Consider the following 17,658-nt stretch of genomic DNA (forward strand, 5'->3'; position numbering starts at 1 on the left):
GGTTGGTTTGTCAGTCTCCCCCACTCCTACGGTAATCTCTGTGCCCTTCTTGTTACTCTTCTATCAGTGAGGCCTAGGACAGAGCATGGCATGTGGTAGCTCTGGCGTGTAGTACATTTTTGACAAATAAATGAATGAATATATATAATAACAATAGCTAATCCTAACATAAAACCTGTTATGTGCCAGGTAGGTTCTAGGCATCTTATCTACAGTAACTCACTTAATCCTCACAACACCACGATGAGAGAGGTACCATTATTATTCCAGTTTGCCCTAGGCCACAGTGCTAGTAATAGGCAGAGCCAGGATTCAAACCCTGGCAGCCTCACCTGGAACCAATGTTCTTTATTAACTACTACGTTATTTCTGCCTCTCGAAGTGGTTATTTTCCCTCTGCCGAAGTAGGAAGCATAAAGCACACTGCCTACCCTACAGGTTGATTGTGGGATCAAAAGAGATAATGCATGGGAGAGTACTCTGCTATGATAAGCCAGGGGATATATAACTCAAGGTATTGTTGCTATTATTACTCCAACATTGAAATAATTGGGTTTACCACCACAGGCTAAGAAGATGAGGGGAAAGGCATGGCTCTGAAAATGAAAGAGAGAGAGGAGAGGCAAAAAAAAAAAAAAAAAAAAAAAGATAGGAAGACTATGAATAAACGGAGAGGACTTAGAAGAAAAGGTGTGAGAGGGGGTAAAGAGATTCAGTGCAGAATCAGGGCCAGAGCCGGTCCCTGGCAGTTGGGAACACAGACTGTGCTATTCCACGGGGCTGGGGGCAGCAGAAGGAGCTCGCTGGGCAAGCAGGCAGGAGCAGGTCTCTGGGGGGGGGGGGGGCGTGGGGGGGGGGAGCAGCCTCTCTAAGATAATGGGCAGGAAACAAATTGGAGGAGCAGAATGGAGGGAGACAGTTTGGGCCTCATTCAGGGAGCTGTGGCCTGAAGAAAAAAAAAATGCTTTGCTGATAAAACCCAAACCTTCACTTTGATGGGTGTATGAAAAAGAAATTAGGCTGATTCAAATAGAAAGGCTGGGCGATGGGAGAGTCGGCCAAGAACGACAGGATTACTAATGTCTAAGAGATTTCTATCTGCGCCTGACAGAGAATCTCAAACGTGCTGAAGTCCAGGGTAGCGTTATTATCAATCCTTTTCAAAACCCTTTTTGTTTCCAAAGTATTTTTTCTCTGCTAGACCTAGCGATACGTGGCATTTTTACCCTTTCTGGTGTGTCTGGCTGTTAAATAGGGAGGGTGTCTCGAGTGCAGAGCGGATGCGGGGAGTATCACACGTGGTTTTCATGGAAGAACGGGGAGAAAAATTTTAACTGGTCAAGTGCCAGAAATGCTACAGGAACACAGAAGGTTGGCGGTTTAGGGACAAAGATGGAGACGGCCACTACGGCTAACCCCCCGCAGCGGCGACAGCTCAGGAGGCCTACACAGCAAGTAGGTGACCGCACTTACCTACAGGACGCCTCGGCGCGTGCTCCCAGCGAGCGGAGGCTGCGGCCTGCCCACCAGGGAGGGCTCCACCAGGCGGAGGCGCCGCAGCCAGCTCGCGCCGGGGCCAGGAGCGGGCCAGGAGCGGGCCAGGAGCCGCACTGCGGTGGCGCTAGGAGCAACCGTGGCGCCGTCTTTCAGAGTCTTTAAATAGCAGCCCGAGGAAGGCAGCAGCTTTCCTTCACCCCCACACGCACGGAAATAGAACAAAGAAGACAGGAAAAATGGCCGGAGTGTGTGCAAAGGCAGCGGGCTGCGGCCTGTGGGAGAGGAGATCGGGAGCTTTGTCCTTAAAAGGTGATTCCAATCCCAGCTTTCAACCGTACTGTGACCTCAGGTGGGGAAAGGGCTCCACTTCCCTGGCCTCGGAGGCTCCCCACGCAGACATCCTGCCGGAGGAGTCCAGGCCTATTCCCTCCTGGCGCCTCCTGGCGCCTCCTGGCCTAACGCCTCCCACGGGGGATTAGATGGTGCCTGCAAAAGGCTCACGACGCTTACTGTTTACTACGTTTCAGTCGCTGTGCTAATAAGCTCGTCGCACACATCATCTCATTTAATCCTATGAGGTAGGTGTTATTAGGCCCAGTTTACAAGTTACGGGGTAGTGGACGGGCGCCTGGTGGCTCGGTTGAACATTCGGCTCTTGATTTCAGCTCAGGTCCTGATCTCAGGGTCATGGGTTCAAACCCCACACTGGGCGTGGAGCCTACTTAAACATACAAACAGGGACACCTGGGTGGCTCAGTGTTTGAGCATCTGCCTTTGGCTCAGGGTGTGATCCCGGGGTCCTGGGATCAAGTCCCACATCAGGCTCCCCGCAGGGAGCCTGCTACTCCCTCTGCCTATGTCTCTGGCTCTCTCTGTAGTCTCTCATGAATAAATAAATAAAATCTTTAAAAACAAACAAACAAACCAGACAAATTAAGGAAAGGTGATTTAGAGTGGTTTCAGTGATTTGCTCAAGGACACAGCTAGAATTCAAACCTGCATCTGTGAAGTCTAGCTCTGAAAACCTTGCTTTTAAACATGTGCAATTACTAGGAAATCCAATATGCAAGAGGAAGCTGTGGAGAAAATGTGACCTTTTCCCCACACCATCAACACTGTTTATCTGGATGGAGTCGGGCAGGGAGGAGGGGGAGCTGTAACCGGGCTCCTGGCTGACCATAAGGTTTGGGGTTCGTTTAGGGCACCAGTTTGCTTTAGGGCATCCTGCACCACTCCAGGCTCACCCAGGTCACACAGCTTCAGGCCTAGCTTGAGTTGCCCAGATGGGAAGGAAAGCTCAGTCTCCTGAGGGCATCTGCTCAGGGGAATACTAGGCTCTGGGCAAGATGCTTCAGGAACAAAAAGGTCATACAATCAGCCCAAAGGCCAGAGAAAACCAGTCACTGACACATCAGAGGCCCTGGCAGGATTTACACTATGTACTAATATGTACGTGGCACAGACTAGACCAGAAAAAGGAACCTGGCCACCCACACCAAAGTATGGCTACAGAGCCCAGACTTTGAGCAACACTGTCATTCTAGGTAGTGGTTCTCCATCCTGCTGCATATTATAATCCCCTAGACAATGTGTAATAGGCCTGGGCCCCCACCTCACAACTAAGAATCAGAATCATAGGGGTTGGAACTCAGGGCTTTTTAAAAAAATGTTTTAATTTATTTTTACAGTTTTTATGCTCCCCAGGTGACTCTAATAAGCATCCAGGATGCAGTAGTGTGGGAGGTTAGGAAAAAACACTGGGTAGGAGACTAAGAGTTATGCCACAGTTTTGAAAGTAATAACACTGCCTGGGAAAAATCTAAGTGCCAGGAACAAGGGTGACGTGATTTGGATATAACCTATTACACTTCTTGGAATTTTCTTAACTATCAACAATCGGGTTTTTATTTTCCAGAAAGGGGATGGGGTCAAAAGAATTTTTTTTTAAGATTTTATTTTTAAAGTAATCCCTACAGAGGCGCCTGGATGGCTCAGTCAGTTAATCATCTGCCTTGGGCTCAGGCCATGATCTCAGGGTCCTGGGATTGAGTCCTGCGTTGGGCTCCCTGCTCCACGAGGAGTCTGCTTCTTCCACTCCCTCTGCCCCTCCTTCCTCTTGTGCTTTCTCTCTCTCTCTCTCTCTCTCTCTCTCTCTCTCTCTCTCTCTCACACACACACACACACACACACACACACACACACACAAACACACACACTCTCAAATAAATAAATAAAACCTTAGAAAAAATAAGTCATCTCTACACCCAACGTGGGGCTTGAACCTACAACCCCAAGATCAAGAGTCTTACACTCCACTGACTGAGCAGGCCAGGTGCCCATCAAAATAATTTTGATTGGGGATCCCTGGGTGGCTCAGTGGTTTAGCGCCTGCCTTTGGCCCAGGGCGCGATCCTGGAGTCCCGGGATCGAGTCCCACGTCGGGCTCCCAGCATGGAGCCTGCTTCTCTCTCTCTCTCTCTCTCTCTCTCTATGTCTATCATGAATAAATAAATAAATCTTAAAAAAAATCATTTTGATCCACAAATTGGCACCGCATCTTTTTTCCAAAATATTTAAAAAATTTGTTCTTAAACGTGTATATGAAGTGCGATTCTGAAGACAGAGAAAGTTAGAAGCTACCAACAGGTTTTCTTTAAGAAAACGAAAGGATAAAATAAATGCAGCTGCCTCCATTGCTGGGTTAGCTGGAATGATGGCAGAAACCTCTGCCCAGACAGGAGGAATTAAAGGAAATACATGTGTTCAAATTTTGACTTCGACAGATACACACACACATACACACACTGCTGTATAGTGTATATCTATGGTGTGTGTGTGTGTGTGTGTGTGTGTAGAAGCCAAGTTCTGAAATGCAGAAGGTTCTGGCTGCACATCAATATCCCATCCTGTCACTCTGCCTCAGGACCTTCTCCTTGCCTATCTGGGGACAGCATGTCTGCAACCCAACTGCGAAGAAAACGTTAGGCGTTTCTCTGTAAAAGGAGGCAAAATTCCCTCCTAGCAAGAACTTGTTTGTACAACTTCTGTTCTTGGGGAAACCTGGACTTTGGAATTCTGGGATTTCCAGGTTAGGATCTAGGAATCTATTTATCATAAAGGCAGGTGGAAAGAGATGTAAGAGATGTGTTCCATGCCTCTTGAAGAAAATATTTCATGCACTCAACAAATATGCATCAAGCACTTATTTTGTGCAAAGCAATGTGTAAGATTTGGGAAAAGGAAAGTGAATGGAATGGGTAGTCAAATTCACAGAGACAGAGAGAATGGTGGTTGCCAAGGGCTGAGGGAGGAGAAATAGTTAGGGTTTAATGGGTGCAATTTCAGTTTCGAAAGATGAAAAGAGTTCCAACGGATGGGTGGCAGTGCTGGTTGCACAGCAGTGTGAATATATTTAAAGCTACTGAACTGTACACTTAAAAAGGGTTAAGATGGTCAATTCTGTCTTATGTATCTTTTACCACAATTAAAAAAAAAAAAAGGGACTGGTGTGTTCAGGGGCTTGCAGTCCCCTATTGACATCAGACATGAACAAATCATTCCAATATCTACTCTAGTCCAGAGCTGATATGTAAAGTACTGCAGAGCCTAGAGAAGTGATTACTAACCTTTAAAAAATATTTATTTATTTACTTGAGAGAGAGAGAGAGTGTGTGGGAGTGGGGCAGAGGGACAGAGTCTTAAGCAGACTCCTTGCTGAGTGAAGAGCCTGCCCAGGCTCCATCTCACGACCCAAAACTAAGAGTCTGGCCACTTAACCGACTGTGCCACCCAGGTGCCCTGTGATTACTAATTTTACCTGAGCAATCAGGAAAGACTTTTCACAAAGAGTGTAAAATTTAAGTACAGTCCTAAAGGATGAATACAAGCTTATCCGATGGACAGGTGAGGGGAAAAGAAAGCATTCGAGGCATAAGAAATAGTAGAGACTGCTCAGCGGGGAGCCTGCTTCTCCCTATCCCTTTGCCTTTTCCCCCTGCATGTGCTCTCTCAAATAAATAAATAAAATCTTTAATGATAATAAAAAAGAAATAGTAGGGACTAAGATGTGGAGGCAAAAAGCAGTATGCAGATGATCTGGGGCTGGTATGAGGTTGTCAGGGCATCTGAGGAGAAAGATGGAAAGGGAAGAAATAGAAAAGTCGGGGTGGGGGGAGGATCCAGAGCATAAAGGGCCTTGTGTGTCATGTGAAGGAGCCTGGGCTTTATCTCACGGGCCAGGGTAAAAATGTGAGCTGAGTACTGGACTTCAGCAGCTCTGCATTTGGAAAGACCTCTCCAGTTGCAGTTTCCTTGCCATGCTGACTGACCACGTACCTGTCGACTCTAGAGAATTAGAGTGGAACAAAGTGCAGGGTTAAGGAAATCCTAAGAACAAGAGTTCGTCCCAATGTACCTGTAACAGTTCACCCTTTCCTCAAGTATCATCTCAGGCCTGTTCTTATTAGTTCTGTCTCAACAGCCAAGGGGGCAGTAAGGCAGCCTGGGTCTGCACTCAGTTCTACTTCCTGCTGGTTTAACCTGTGCATTTATTTATTTATTTTTTAAGATTTTATTTATTTATTCATGAGAGACACACAGAGAGAGGCAGACACAGGCAGAAGGAGAAGCAGGCTCCATGCAGGGAGCCCGATGTGGGACTCGATCCTGGGACCCTGGGATCACGCCCTGAGTCAAAGGCAGACGCTCAACCGCTGAGCCACCCAGGTGTCCCTGACCTGTGCATTTAAATGTAAAACATTTTGGGCCTCAATTTTCTTAACTGTAAATAGAGTTAATAAGCTAAATATTTATTTCACAGGGTTGTTAGGAGGATTCCACAAGCTCGTAAATGTGAAAACCTTGGTGCTTTGCCTGGCATACAATAAGCCCTTGATAAATGTTATATTATTATTAAATACTAAACCTCCGAGAACATGCAATTTATTTAGAGCCAAGTTGCTATAAGAGCAAACAAACTGTGGGGTGATGAGTAATGAGCTGGGACAGACCCTAGAGCATCAATCTTGTCATTTCACGTCACCCCAAGGTACACTGAGTCAGAACTCCACCCTTTCAGAGGATGGAGCAGAGAAAAGTGGGCAACCCACTTCTGATCACAACCCAGAGGCCCACGTGACTCTCAGAGGAAGAATCGATTCTGATCAGGCTGTGGGGCAGAAGGAAAGTCCCAGAAGCCTCACTTCCCAGCCCACTAGCCCTAAGCATGTTGGGTCTGCTCCCTGCTGATCTCAGTTCTATGTATATCACGGGAAGTTGCTGGATGGTGTAGTCTGTGCTTGGCCTGAACTTTTGGCAAGAGGTAGTGGAACGTGAGGTAGAGTGCAAGGAAGCCAGGCTTGTTTCCTGTCCTGGGAGGTCAGGGCACCTGGGGCCAAGGCCAGCCCCAAACACTCTCCTCTAGCTGTTCCATCCTTCTCCAGGGCAGACAGTAAACAAGCTGTCAGGAGGTAGTCTGGCCTGTTTTCTTTTCAGGTATCAGGTTTTCAGGATCTGAAGCAGCCTTCTGTTAGCCATGATGTGTGCAGAAAATGCCCACATGGCTTGGTCTCAGTTCTTCAGAGAACACTGAGTCCTGGAGCCATGCTGCCAGGGTTCATCTACCACTGCTCTGCCACTTACTAGTTGTTGGAGAAGTGACTTACCTTCTCTGGCTTAGTTTCTTTATGTGTAAAATGGGGATATTAATCATACCTCAATGGATAATGAAGATGAAGTGAATTAATTAATGTAAAGCACTTAGATGTAAGTGCTATCACAGGGCAATTGCTCCAAGTATTTTCAGAGTTTCAATATATACTGAATTTTTCAGGATGGCAACTACCATATAAACTAAGAAAAGATAATATTTTCATTTGTTTAGAATTTTATACAGAGTAGTTTACTCTTTTGGACAATCAAGCTCCACAAAATACTTCTAGGCTGCTAATGTAAGATATCTGTATGATTTTCTATTGGTAGGTGTTACATTTGTGATGAATCTACATATAAGAACAACCAAATAGTTCATTATATCTTAGAGCTAGCTAGACATTTATGTATTAAAATTATGTTATTCTAGTATAAACGACTATCTTTTTATTTTTTCTTTACATTAAAGTTAGGACATTATAATGTTTTAAAAAATGTACACATAGGTTAAGCTATACATTTCATTTCAGGAGAATAAAGGGGAAACACCGAAATATCTGTTATAATAATTTGTTATAATAAAAGTGTGTTGGAAAACAGGATCATAGAGGAAGAGAGGAAAAAATAAAATGACAAAATCAGAGAGGGAGACAAACCTTAAGAGTCTCTTAATCATAGGAAACAAACTGAAGGTCGCTGGAGGGGAGGGGGATGGGTGGGTGGGGGATCTGGGTGATGGGCATTAAAGAGGGCACGTGATGTAATGAGCACTGGGTGTTATATAAGAATGATACATCACTGACCTCTACCTCTGAAACCAAAAATATACTATATGTTAATTAATTGAATTTAAATACAATTTTTTTTTTTTTAAAGTGTGTTATATCTGATATAGAGAAAGGGAGCTGACAGTAGATATTTCCAAATCTGGTGCTTAACTTGTACTCCCTTTATGATGTCACCCAAGACACCGTGGAGAATAAGATGAACCTTGTTCCAGGTGAATGAGTGAATTAAGTAAAAGGAAGAGGAGGAGATGCTATTCTTTTATTAGCACTAGGCCAATGTAAGCTACCAGCAACAACTGGAAATGAGTACTAGTTCTTCCTGGCATTAGCTCTGGAAACTTATAACCACTGTCTTTTCATGGACTTTATTTCCTCATTCATAAAATAAGACAGTTGGATTATTTCCCAAAGTCTGTTCCACGGAACATTATTACTTGGCATGCTTGTAATGAAGAAAGGGTTCCTCAATAAATTGAGTTGAGGAAACTGTTAGTTTTCTTTGCTGCAGGCCTTCTCAGACCCTTTAATAGGTTAATATGTACCTAATAGCCAAGAGGAAAATATATAGTCGTATGCAGCATTTTCCACACTTACTTGACCATGAAAATCTTATGTTAGAGGAACAACTCAAGGTTAATAAGCCAAGGGATATTTTTGTGAAATACAAGTTAAATAGTCTCGAAGGCCTCTTTCCCTTTAACATTCTAAAATTCTTCTCCTTCTTATTTTTTTTTAAAGAGCTTCTGGAGAAGCTCTGTAAACTTTTTTTTTTTTTAAGATTTTTTTATTTATTCATGAGAGACACACAGAGAGAAGCAGAGACATAGGCAGAGGGAGAAGCAGGGCTCCCTGTGGAGAGCCCATTAGGGACTCATCCCAGGATCTGGGGATCACATCCTGAGCGGAAGGCAGATGCTCAACCACTGAGCCACTCAGGTGCCCCAACATTCTAAAATTCTGAGTTTGAATGATAATACTTTCTTCTTGGCCTTTTTAGACCAGATAAGAAGGGTAAGGAACTAGGCTATCCTACAGAAAATAAAATAGTGTAAGTCTGATACAGAAGAGGAAGAAAAACCAAGTTCTAACATATGTAGATCTATGTAAATGATTATGCAGAAAGGCAGGAAGGGAGCAGTCTTAAATGTCAGGGCTTCTAAACTGTCACTTACGTTATCACTAGAAAAGGTTGAACATTGATATTTTAACAGTCACAGTAAGGTACTGAGTTGTAATCTTTTCCAGCTTCATTTCTCAAATCCATCACTACTGTCATAGATTTGGCCAAGTTACTGTTGAGAAAATTTATGGGACTATCCCCTGCTCCTAGGCACTGATCCCCACCTCTTCCCTCACAGATGAGTATAGTGAAGGCTGAATGTGGTTTTACACAAAATAGCATTTCCACATACCCTACCTGGCCCAGCAAAGTTGGTTGATTTGGGGGATGGGGTATCTGATCTTTGCTGAAACATTAAGTTTCTTCCCTGGAGCTTTTACATTTGGAGCCAGGAAGGGAATCTGAGTGTTGGATGTAAAAGCAACAACAGGCCACTGTCAGTGGTCATACTGCTTCCACAGGAGGAAAACTGGACTTTAGTGCAAAAGAATAAAGGTGAAATACAGAAGAAGCAGAGACAAGAAATGGAGCTTCAATTCCTGACTCTAGGAGTCGCTGATAACCAGTTCCATACCAGCTTTTCCCACAATATGACTGTCCACCCCTTCTTTGGATTTGGTAGGCTAAAAAGTTCTCTTTGCTTAGCTAGTTCAGTCTAGGTGTCTGTTGCTTAAAGCTGAAAAAGTTCTGTCTATAATCACATGTCTCCACCAAACCAGCTTTCTTTGTCCATAAAGAAGAATGGAGGCTGCCATCCGAAAGCTGATGGACTGAACATATGTGTACACTACTGTTCTTTCCTGGAACCCCACTAACATGATAGTGAAAGGATACAAAATGGCCTTAAGTTATGAGAACAAAAAGCACTAACAAGGTGCAACAAAAGTTTAGATGCTAGAAAGAGCTGGATGAATTCTAGGGTCACAATCCTGATTTGCCCAGGTTAATAAGTTTTACGATTGGTGCATGTATATAGTTAAGTGTCCTCATTCATCCTCAGAAGTATCTTAGTTTAGATGATAAATTGATTCACTAAATCCAGAAGTAAGCCTAGTGTACTACAGAAACTCAATAAAGTTCTGGAGTTGATGGGTCATAGCTCTTAAAATGGAGGTGAACAGAAGTCACCTTCTATTGGAAGTTTGAGTAATAATTGGGTGGCCTGATGCCTTCTACTCTGTCCTAGGTGACTGATCCTCCCCAACCACAGCAGAAGCTTGGAGTTTTACCCTTCAGAGGATCCAACCAGAGAGACTCTGGATAGATGGACATTAGGTGCTGATAAGGATGAGGCTACCATGTTGAAAACAGAAGGATTAAGTGAAAAGGAGGATTGCCATCCTCCTTCTTCCACTCATCTTCCAGAACCCTGGAAGCCGGGTTCACTTCCTTGGTAGGAGACCAGATGATTCTTCTCTGACCAGCCCCAAAGAAAAGACTTCAAAAGTGTCTTGGATTCTACCAATGAAAGGAAACCTCTTGATGAAATGACTTGGCCAGATCATCTCCTTTTATAAAGTTCACCAGTCCATAAGTATTACCCATGCACACAGAGCATCATTAACTTTTAAGTGCTATGTCCCTAAATTTGCAGTAAGCTTAGAAAGTAGTCCAGATAAAGAGGAAGTGAGTGAAACAGTGTAGGAGATATCTCTCAGAAGATGAAACTGTTAGAATACTTGATATGTGTGAACCTTTGAAGAGATTTATGAACATTTAGCATGGGGGATAAATTGGTGATGGATTCACAGACAAGTAACAGATGTAAACTTGAGACATTTATTAACTTCAGAGAAAGCCAAGCCAAAATTCATACAAGAAAGGAACTGTAATCAGTCTATTATATGGCTCAGCTGTGGATAACAGTTACAGTCATGATAACATAAACACTAAATGCTCATAGAGCAAAAACTGTAATGTAACTATATAGAAAAAATGAGGGAGGAGAATGTATGTTTGTGGGGAGCATGTTAATAATAACTAATACATACTAAATAATAACTAATACATAGAATGTACTGAGTCTAAATGCTTTATATAACTAAGGTTGGGCAGCCTGGGTGGCTCAGTGGTTTAGCCCCGCCTTCAGCCCGGGGCGTGATCCTGGAGATCCGGGATCGAGTCCTTCCATCAGGCTCCCTGCATGGAGCCTGCTTCTTCCTCTGTCTGTGTCTCTACCTTTCTCTGTCCCCCTCTGTGTCTCTCATGGATAAATAATTAAAATCTTAAAAAAAAAAAAAAAAAGAAAACCTACGTTTGCACAATAAGGTGTACACAAATGTTCATGGCAGCTATGCCACTTACTGGAAATAACCCAAAAGTCCATCAATTGATGAATGGATAAACAAATGTGGTATACTCACACAATGGAATATTATTCATCCATAAAAAGTTATGCAGTCCCAATACAGGGCTACAATATGGATGAACTTTGAATGCATTATGCTAAGTGAATGGAGTCAGACGCAAAAGGCCACATATTACGTGATTTCTTTTATATGAAATGCCTAGAAAAGGCAAATCCATAGTAAGTGGATTTGTGGTGGCCAGAGTAGGGGAAGGTAGGGAATGGAGGGGAGTGACCAACTGATCCTAGCTATAGGGCTTCTTTTTGGAGGTAATGAAAATGCTCTGTAACAGTGGTGGTTGAGCAATTTTATGAATATACTAAAAACCCTAAATTGCTCACTTTAAAATACTTTATTTTTCATTTTTAAAGATTTTATTTATTTGAAAGAGAGACACAGTGCATGTGCACAATGCACACACACACACACACACACACAAGCAGGGGGAAAAGCAGAGGGACAAGCAGATTCCCCACTGAGTGTGGAGCATGATGCAGGGCTTAGTCCAAGAACCCTAAGATGATGACCTGAGCCAAAGTCAGACACTTAACCAACTGAGCTGCCCAGAAGCCCCTTATTTATTTATTTTTAAGTAATCTCTATACCCAGTGTGGGGCTTGAACTCACGATGTTGAGATCAAGAGTTGCACGCTCTTCTGACTGAGTCAGTCAGGTGCCCCTGAATTGCACATTAAAAGGGCAAATTTTGGGCAGCCCGGGTGGCTCAGCGGTTTAGTGCCGCCTTTGGCCCAGGGTGTGATCCTGGAGTCCTGGGATTGAGTCCCACGTTGGGCTCCCTACATGGAGCCTGCTTCTCCCTCTGCCTGTGTCTCTGCATCTCTCTCTCTCTCTCTCTCTCTCTCTCTCTCTCACTGTGCGTGTTTCTCATGAATAAATAAATAAAATCTTTTAAAAAAGGGCAAATTTTATAGATATAAGTTATACCACAATTTAAGAAATTACATGAGGAAAAAAATACAAGACGAGGGGGAGTGGGGCTACTGTGCTATCAATGAACACAGCACACTTATTTACCTCCCTTTAGGTCAGCAGCAGCAGCCTGGCAGGAGTATCTTCATCTGCTTGGACCTGGCCTTGCCTTTCTTTCCTTCAACTTCCTTTAGGTTGGCTCTGACTCCAGCCTGGCATCACTCCTTTCCCAACACCTTCTAGCTCTGCTCTCTCAGCTACTGGCTCAGATCCTGGGACAAATACACCCCTGAAAAATGTCCCGGATACTATCCAGGGTTACCTAGCTGTAAACCCTCTTTAACTCAGTGGTTTAAGGGTATGACTTCTGAGTTGCTACCTCATATACAAATCTTGTATTTGACAGATGGTAGAGAGCCTTGGAAAAACAGGCATTCATTAATGACTAAACATTTGGTTGTTAACGTGTGGGAATGAACATTTGAGAAGTTGTGCTTCTGGTCTGACTGGGTCTTAGGAAGGAAAAGACAGCAAATTATATTGGGCTTTAACAGAGTAAGGCGAGCTTCTAAATATATATAACAGGTGTAAAAAATCATCACAGTTTTTTTGGCAACCCCTTGCCACAGAGAAGAGATGAGAAGTTTGCTATTTACAGAAAAAATAGATGGCTGAACAGGAACTGGAACTTGGTACAAGTCTCCACTTGATTAACTAAAATGTTACTTTAAATATTCTCAGCATGGGAAAGAAGCTGGCGATTGCTTAATGGATATTTTCATCTGCTCCTGGTGTAATTATTTGCTTTAAAATAATCTTTATTTGTTCTTTCTATTTTACTTTATTTTAAAAAAAATATTTATTTATTTATTTATTTGAAGAGAGAGAGCATGCACGCCAGAGAGGGGAGGGCCAGAGGGAGAGGGAGAGAACCCCAAGCCGACTCCCCACTGAACGCAGAGTCTAACATGGGGCTCCACTTCATGACCTTGAGATAGTGACCTGAGCCAAAATCAAGAGCTGGACACTCAAATGACTGAGCTACCCAGGCACTGCTATTTTTTTTTAGTAAACTCTACACGCAACATAGGACTCAAACTCACATTCCATGCTCTACTTATTGAACCAGTCAGGTTCCCCTATTTGCTCTTTCTTTAAAAAATAAGCAGTTCAATAAAGTTAAGGAACAGTAGAGCCAGGTAGAGCACAGGTTTTAGAGAGGCACAGCCTGGGTTTAAACCAGCTATGCCACTTACTAGCAGTGTGATCTTGAGCAGTTTGCTTAACCTCTGAGGGCCTTCTTTTAGTTATCTATAAAATGGGGACACCACCACCTATCCCTCAGCATTCCTGAGAGAATCAAGTGAGAAAATCCAGTTAATGCACCTAGCTCAGTGTCTGCTTTATGAAAGTAGATAGTGTTATTATTATTTGTGGTACTATATCCACTGCTTCATAGTGATAGGGAAGAAAGGGAGTAAACAATACTGTTGGATGTCAAATCATACCTGAACACAGGTAAGTCCTCTGGTTCACTAACTACAAAGCATCTAGGTTCTTCTACATTTTCCAGTCCATTTGGTATTCATAAGGAAGAATGAGGTGGCATATGTAATCATGAGATCCTTGCATAGAGTCGGAAGGCTGGATTCCATGTAATAAAGTCTGTCTTCTAAAACCTGAGATGACTGATGGTGTGAGTCTGGCATGATAAAGTGTAAGGTTCTAAAAGTTCCAGCCATGAAATAAATTGCCTATTCATTCAGATTGAATATAAAATTATCTTTGGTGGGTTTAAAAAAAAGTCATTCAAAACTCCAGTAAATCTAAGGATAAGATGGTAGTGGTGGTTGTAGTCATAACAATCCCACCAGTATCGATGATGAGAAATAATCATTATCACTGTCATCTTCTATATTTACAACACTTTACGGCTTAGAGAGTTTCACATGTTATCTCATCTAATTCTTGCTATATTCATGTCAGGTGGACAGGACTGATGTGCAAATGAGATTCAGAGAGGTTAAGAGATTTGCACCAAGACCAGAACTTGCACCAAGTCCAAGAGTCCAAAAAATTATTCTTTGTGCCTCCTTATTCTCTCTACTCAAGTGTCAGAATTAAGTTCTTTCAAGGTAAGCAAGTCAGAAACACTGCTTCTCTTGTCTTTCTGAAGCTAGAGTATGTGGTATAGACACTTACAGGAGAGAGAAAGAAAGGAAGACTGTGAGAAAGAAGAGACACCCCACACAGATCAGGCTTCTCAGGATGCAGCAATAATGAACAGGTGGAGAAGCCTAAGCATAAGAGAGAGAGGACTATGGAATTTTAGGGGCCCATTATGGGTTGAGTTGTTTGTCCCCCCCCTCTTGAAAGATACAGTGAGGTACTAACCCCCACGACCTCAAAAGGTGATTGTGATATGACTAGCTAAAGTCATACCAGAGTAAGGGGACCCCTACTCTAGCATGACTGGTGTCCTTACAAGAAGAAAGCCACATGGAGACAGAGACACACAGGGAAAACACATGTGATGACAAACGCAGAGTCTGGAGCTACGTGGCTGTGAGCCAATACACACTAAACACTGTCGGCTAAGCACGGGAAGCCTGCGAGAGGCAAGGAAGCACTTTCCTACGGGTTTCAGAGGGTGCACGACCCTGTCAACATTTTTGAGTTTGGACTTCTAGCCTCCAGAACTAGGAGACAGTAAAGTTCTACTGTCAGTGGTACTTTGTTAGGTAGCCCCAGGAAACTACTATGGAGCCCAAGTGGATCCTTTCTTCTAAGACTGATATGGAGTGGCAGCATCGACACTGAGAGAAAAGCAGGAAGTGTTTGGGCGGAAGAGACCATTTATAAATCTGGGACTTATTTGAAAGTCCCTCTAAGCCTCTCTCTCTCTCTTGACACTGTGAACAGTCTCCAACAAATGCTGAATTCTTCTTAAATGTCTTTTATGAATAATATCAATAATGTGCACACCCAGGCCCTGGCCAGTAGCAGATGATCAACAGAACTGCTGCCTTGGTCATCTGGTTGGAGCTTTACGCTCCCAGGAAGGGAAGAGCCTCTTTAATTTTGGTCCTGGAAGGGCTCTCTCTCCCAAGCACTTTCTCAAAGTTTATAGGGGAATAATTATTACCTGGAGCTTAGTCATGTTTATATAAATGTTCTTTTCATTTGCTCCTCACACAGAGCCTTCAAGCTGTTAAAAAGAGCAATGTGTGAAACTGGCTCTGGGAAGGACACTGGGCCCATTTATTGTACTCATAACACAAAAACCACACTAAATGTTGTCAAAATAACTTTCGGGATAGAACAAAACCAATAAAAGGAAGGAAAGTTTCCATTCTGTGTGTCCATTTACTTATAACTTGCCATTTGTGCTGTGTCAGAGATTAAGTGTCATGCCCTCTGAGGATCCCAGTTCTCGGCCTGGGCAGAAAGGAAACAAAATGAATCTTAGACTCACGCACTCAATCTTTTGGAAAGACCACAGATAATTGCTGTAACCAAAAAAGCCTAACATCATACACAAGCCATTTCTTTTTTTTTAAGCCAGGATTTGCTTTCTCTCTGACAGAGAATGAGGAGAGTACCCTCCAGATACACAAATGTTAGTGAAACCACTATTCATAATGTTATCAGGAAGAGGCTTCTGTCATCAGAGTCCATCACGGGACTCAAAGAAGGAATTCAAAATCATTCCTGGAGGGAGCCCTTGCTGCTGTGGACTGTGGGCTGCCGGGGTTGGTGAAGGATCTCAAGATGGCTGGGCGAAAACTTGCTCTAAAAACCATTGACTGGGTAGCTTTTGGGGAGATCATACCCTGAAACCAGAAGGCCATTGCCAACTCCTTGAAATCCTGGAATGAGATGCTTACCTCCAGGTTGGCTACTCTTCCTGAGAAACCACCTGCTATTGACTGGGCTTACTATAAGGCCAATGTGGCAAAGGCTGGCTTGGTAGATGACTTTGAGAAGAAGTTTAATGCCCTGGAGGTTCCTGTACCAGAGGACAAATACACTGTCCAGGTGGATGCTGAGAAAAAGATGTGAAAAGCTGTGCTGAGTTTTTGTCTCTCTCAAAGGCCAGGATTGAAGAATATGAAAAAGAGCTGGAGAAGATGAAGAACATAATTCCATTTGATCAGATGACCATTGAGGACCTGAATGAAGTCTTCCCAGAAACCAAATTAGACAAGAATAAGTATCCCTATTGGCCTCACAAGCCAATCAAAAATTTATGAACTTGAGTTGGGGGGAAAGACCTGGCCCTCATAAACGTTGGACATTAAAAAAAAAAAATTATTCCTGGAGGGAGGCCTGGGTTTGGCTCAGAATCTGACTTAGCCATCAGTTAATATTAATCCCAAACTCTTCCCCCTGAAGATGCTTCCAGGGTATTGCTTATTTTTTTAATTTTTTTATTTTTTAAATATTTTATTTGTTTATTCATGAGAGAGAGAGAGAGAGAGAGAGAAAGAAAGGCAGAGACACAGGCAGAGAGGGAGAAGCAGGCTCCATGCGGGGAGGCTGATATGGGACTTGATCCTGGGACTCCAGGATCATGCCCTGGGTCGAAAGCAGACGCTTAACTGCTGAGCCACTTAGGCATCCCCAGGGTTTGCTTATTTTTGAAGACAGGACCTGGTGTTAAGACTTGTTGATCACCTCAAAGGAATGATTTCTTTTTCTTTTTTTTTTTCTTTTTTATTTATGATAGTCACACACAGAGAGAGAGAGAGAGAGAGAGGCAGAGACACAGGCAGAGGGAGAAGCAGGCTCCATGCACCAGGAGCCCGACGTGGGACTTGATTCCGGGTCTCCAGGATCACGCTCTGGGCCAAAGGCAGGCGCCAAACCGCTGCGCCACCCAGGGATCCCCAAAGGAATGATTTCTAAAGCCTACTACTTCTTTCCTACTAGACAGAGTATAGGTTTTTTTTTTTTTACCCCTAAAATTAGTGATTAGAAAGAAGAAAAGCTATGCTCAAGGAATTACCTTTTAATATTAAAAAGCAAGGGAGAAAGTTTTATTTTTTTATTTATTTTTTTTTATAAGATTCTTTTTATCCTACTCACTTTATTTATTTATTTTTTATTTATGATAGTCACAGAGACAGAGAGAGAGAGAGAGGGGCAGAGACACAGGCAGAGGGAGAAGCAGGCTCCATGCACCGGGAGCCCGACGTGGGACTCGATCCCGGGTCTCCGGGTCTCCAGGATCGCGCCCTGGGCCAAAGGCAGGCACCAAACCGCTGCACCACCCAGGGATCCCCAGGGAGAAAGTTTTAATATAAAATACTGGCACTTTTTAAAA

The 17,658-nt window shown here is 43.3% G+C and overlaps 1 protein-coding gene and 1 pseudogene across 3 annotated transcripts in view; one reads left to right on the forward strand and one right to left on the reverse strand.

Annotated features, from left to right (window-relative positions):
* Window positions 1-17,658, reverse strand: part of TANGO6 (transport and golgi organization 6 homolog) — a 195,529-nt gene that overhangs the window by 13,154 nt on the left and 164,717 nt on the right. The gene's annotated exons all lie outside the window — the stretch shown is intronic.
* LOC112929465 (ATP synthase subunit d, mitochondrial pseudogene) lies at window positions 16,036-16,589 on the forward strand (annotated as a pseudogene).

Source organism: Vulpes vulpes, chromosome 12 (genome assembly GCF_048418805.1).
Source record: "Vulpes vulpes isolate BD-2025 chromosome 12, VulVul3, whole genome shotgun sequence".
NCBI lineage: Eukaryota > Metazoa > Chordata > Mammalia > Carnivora > Canidae > Vulpes > Vulpes vulpes.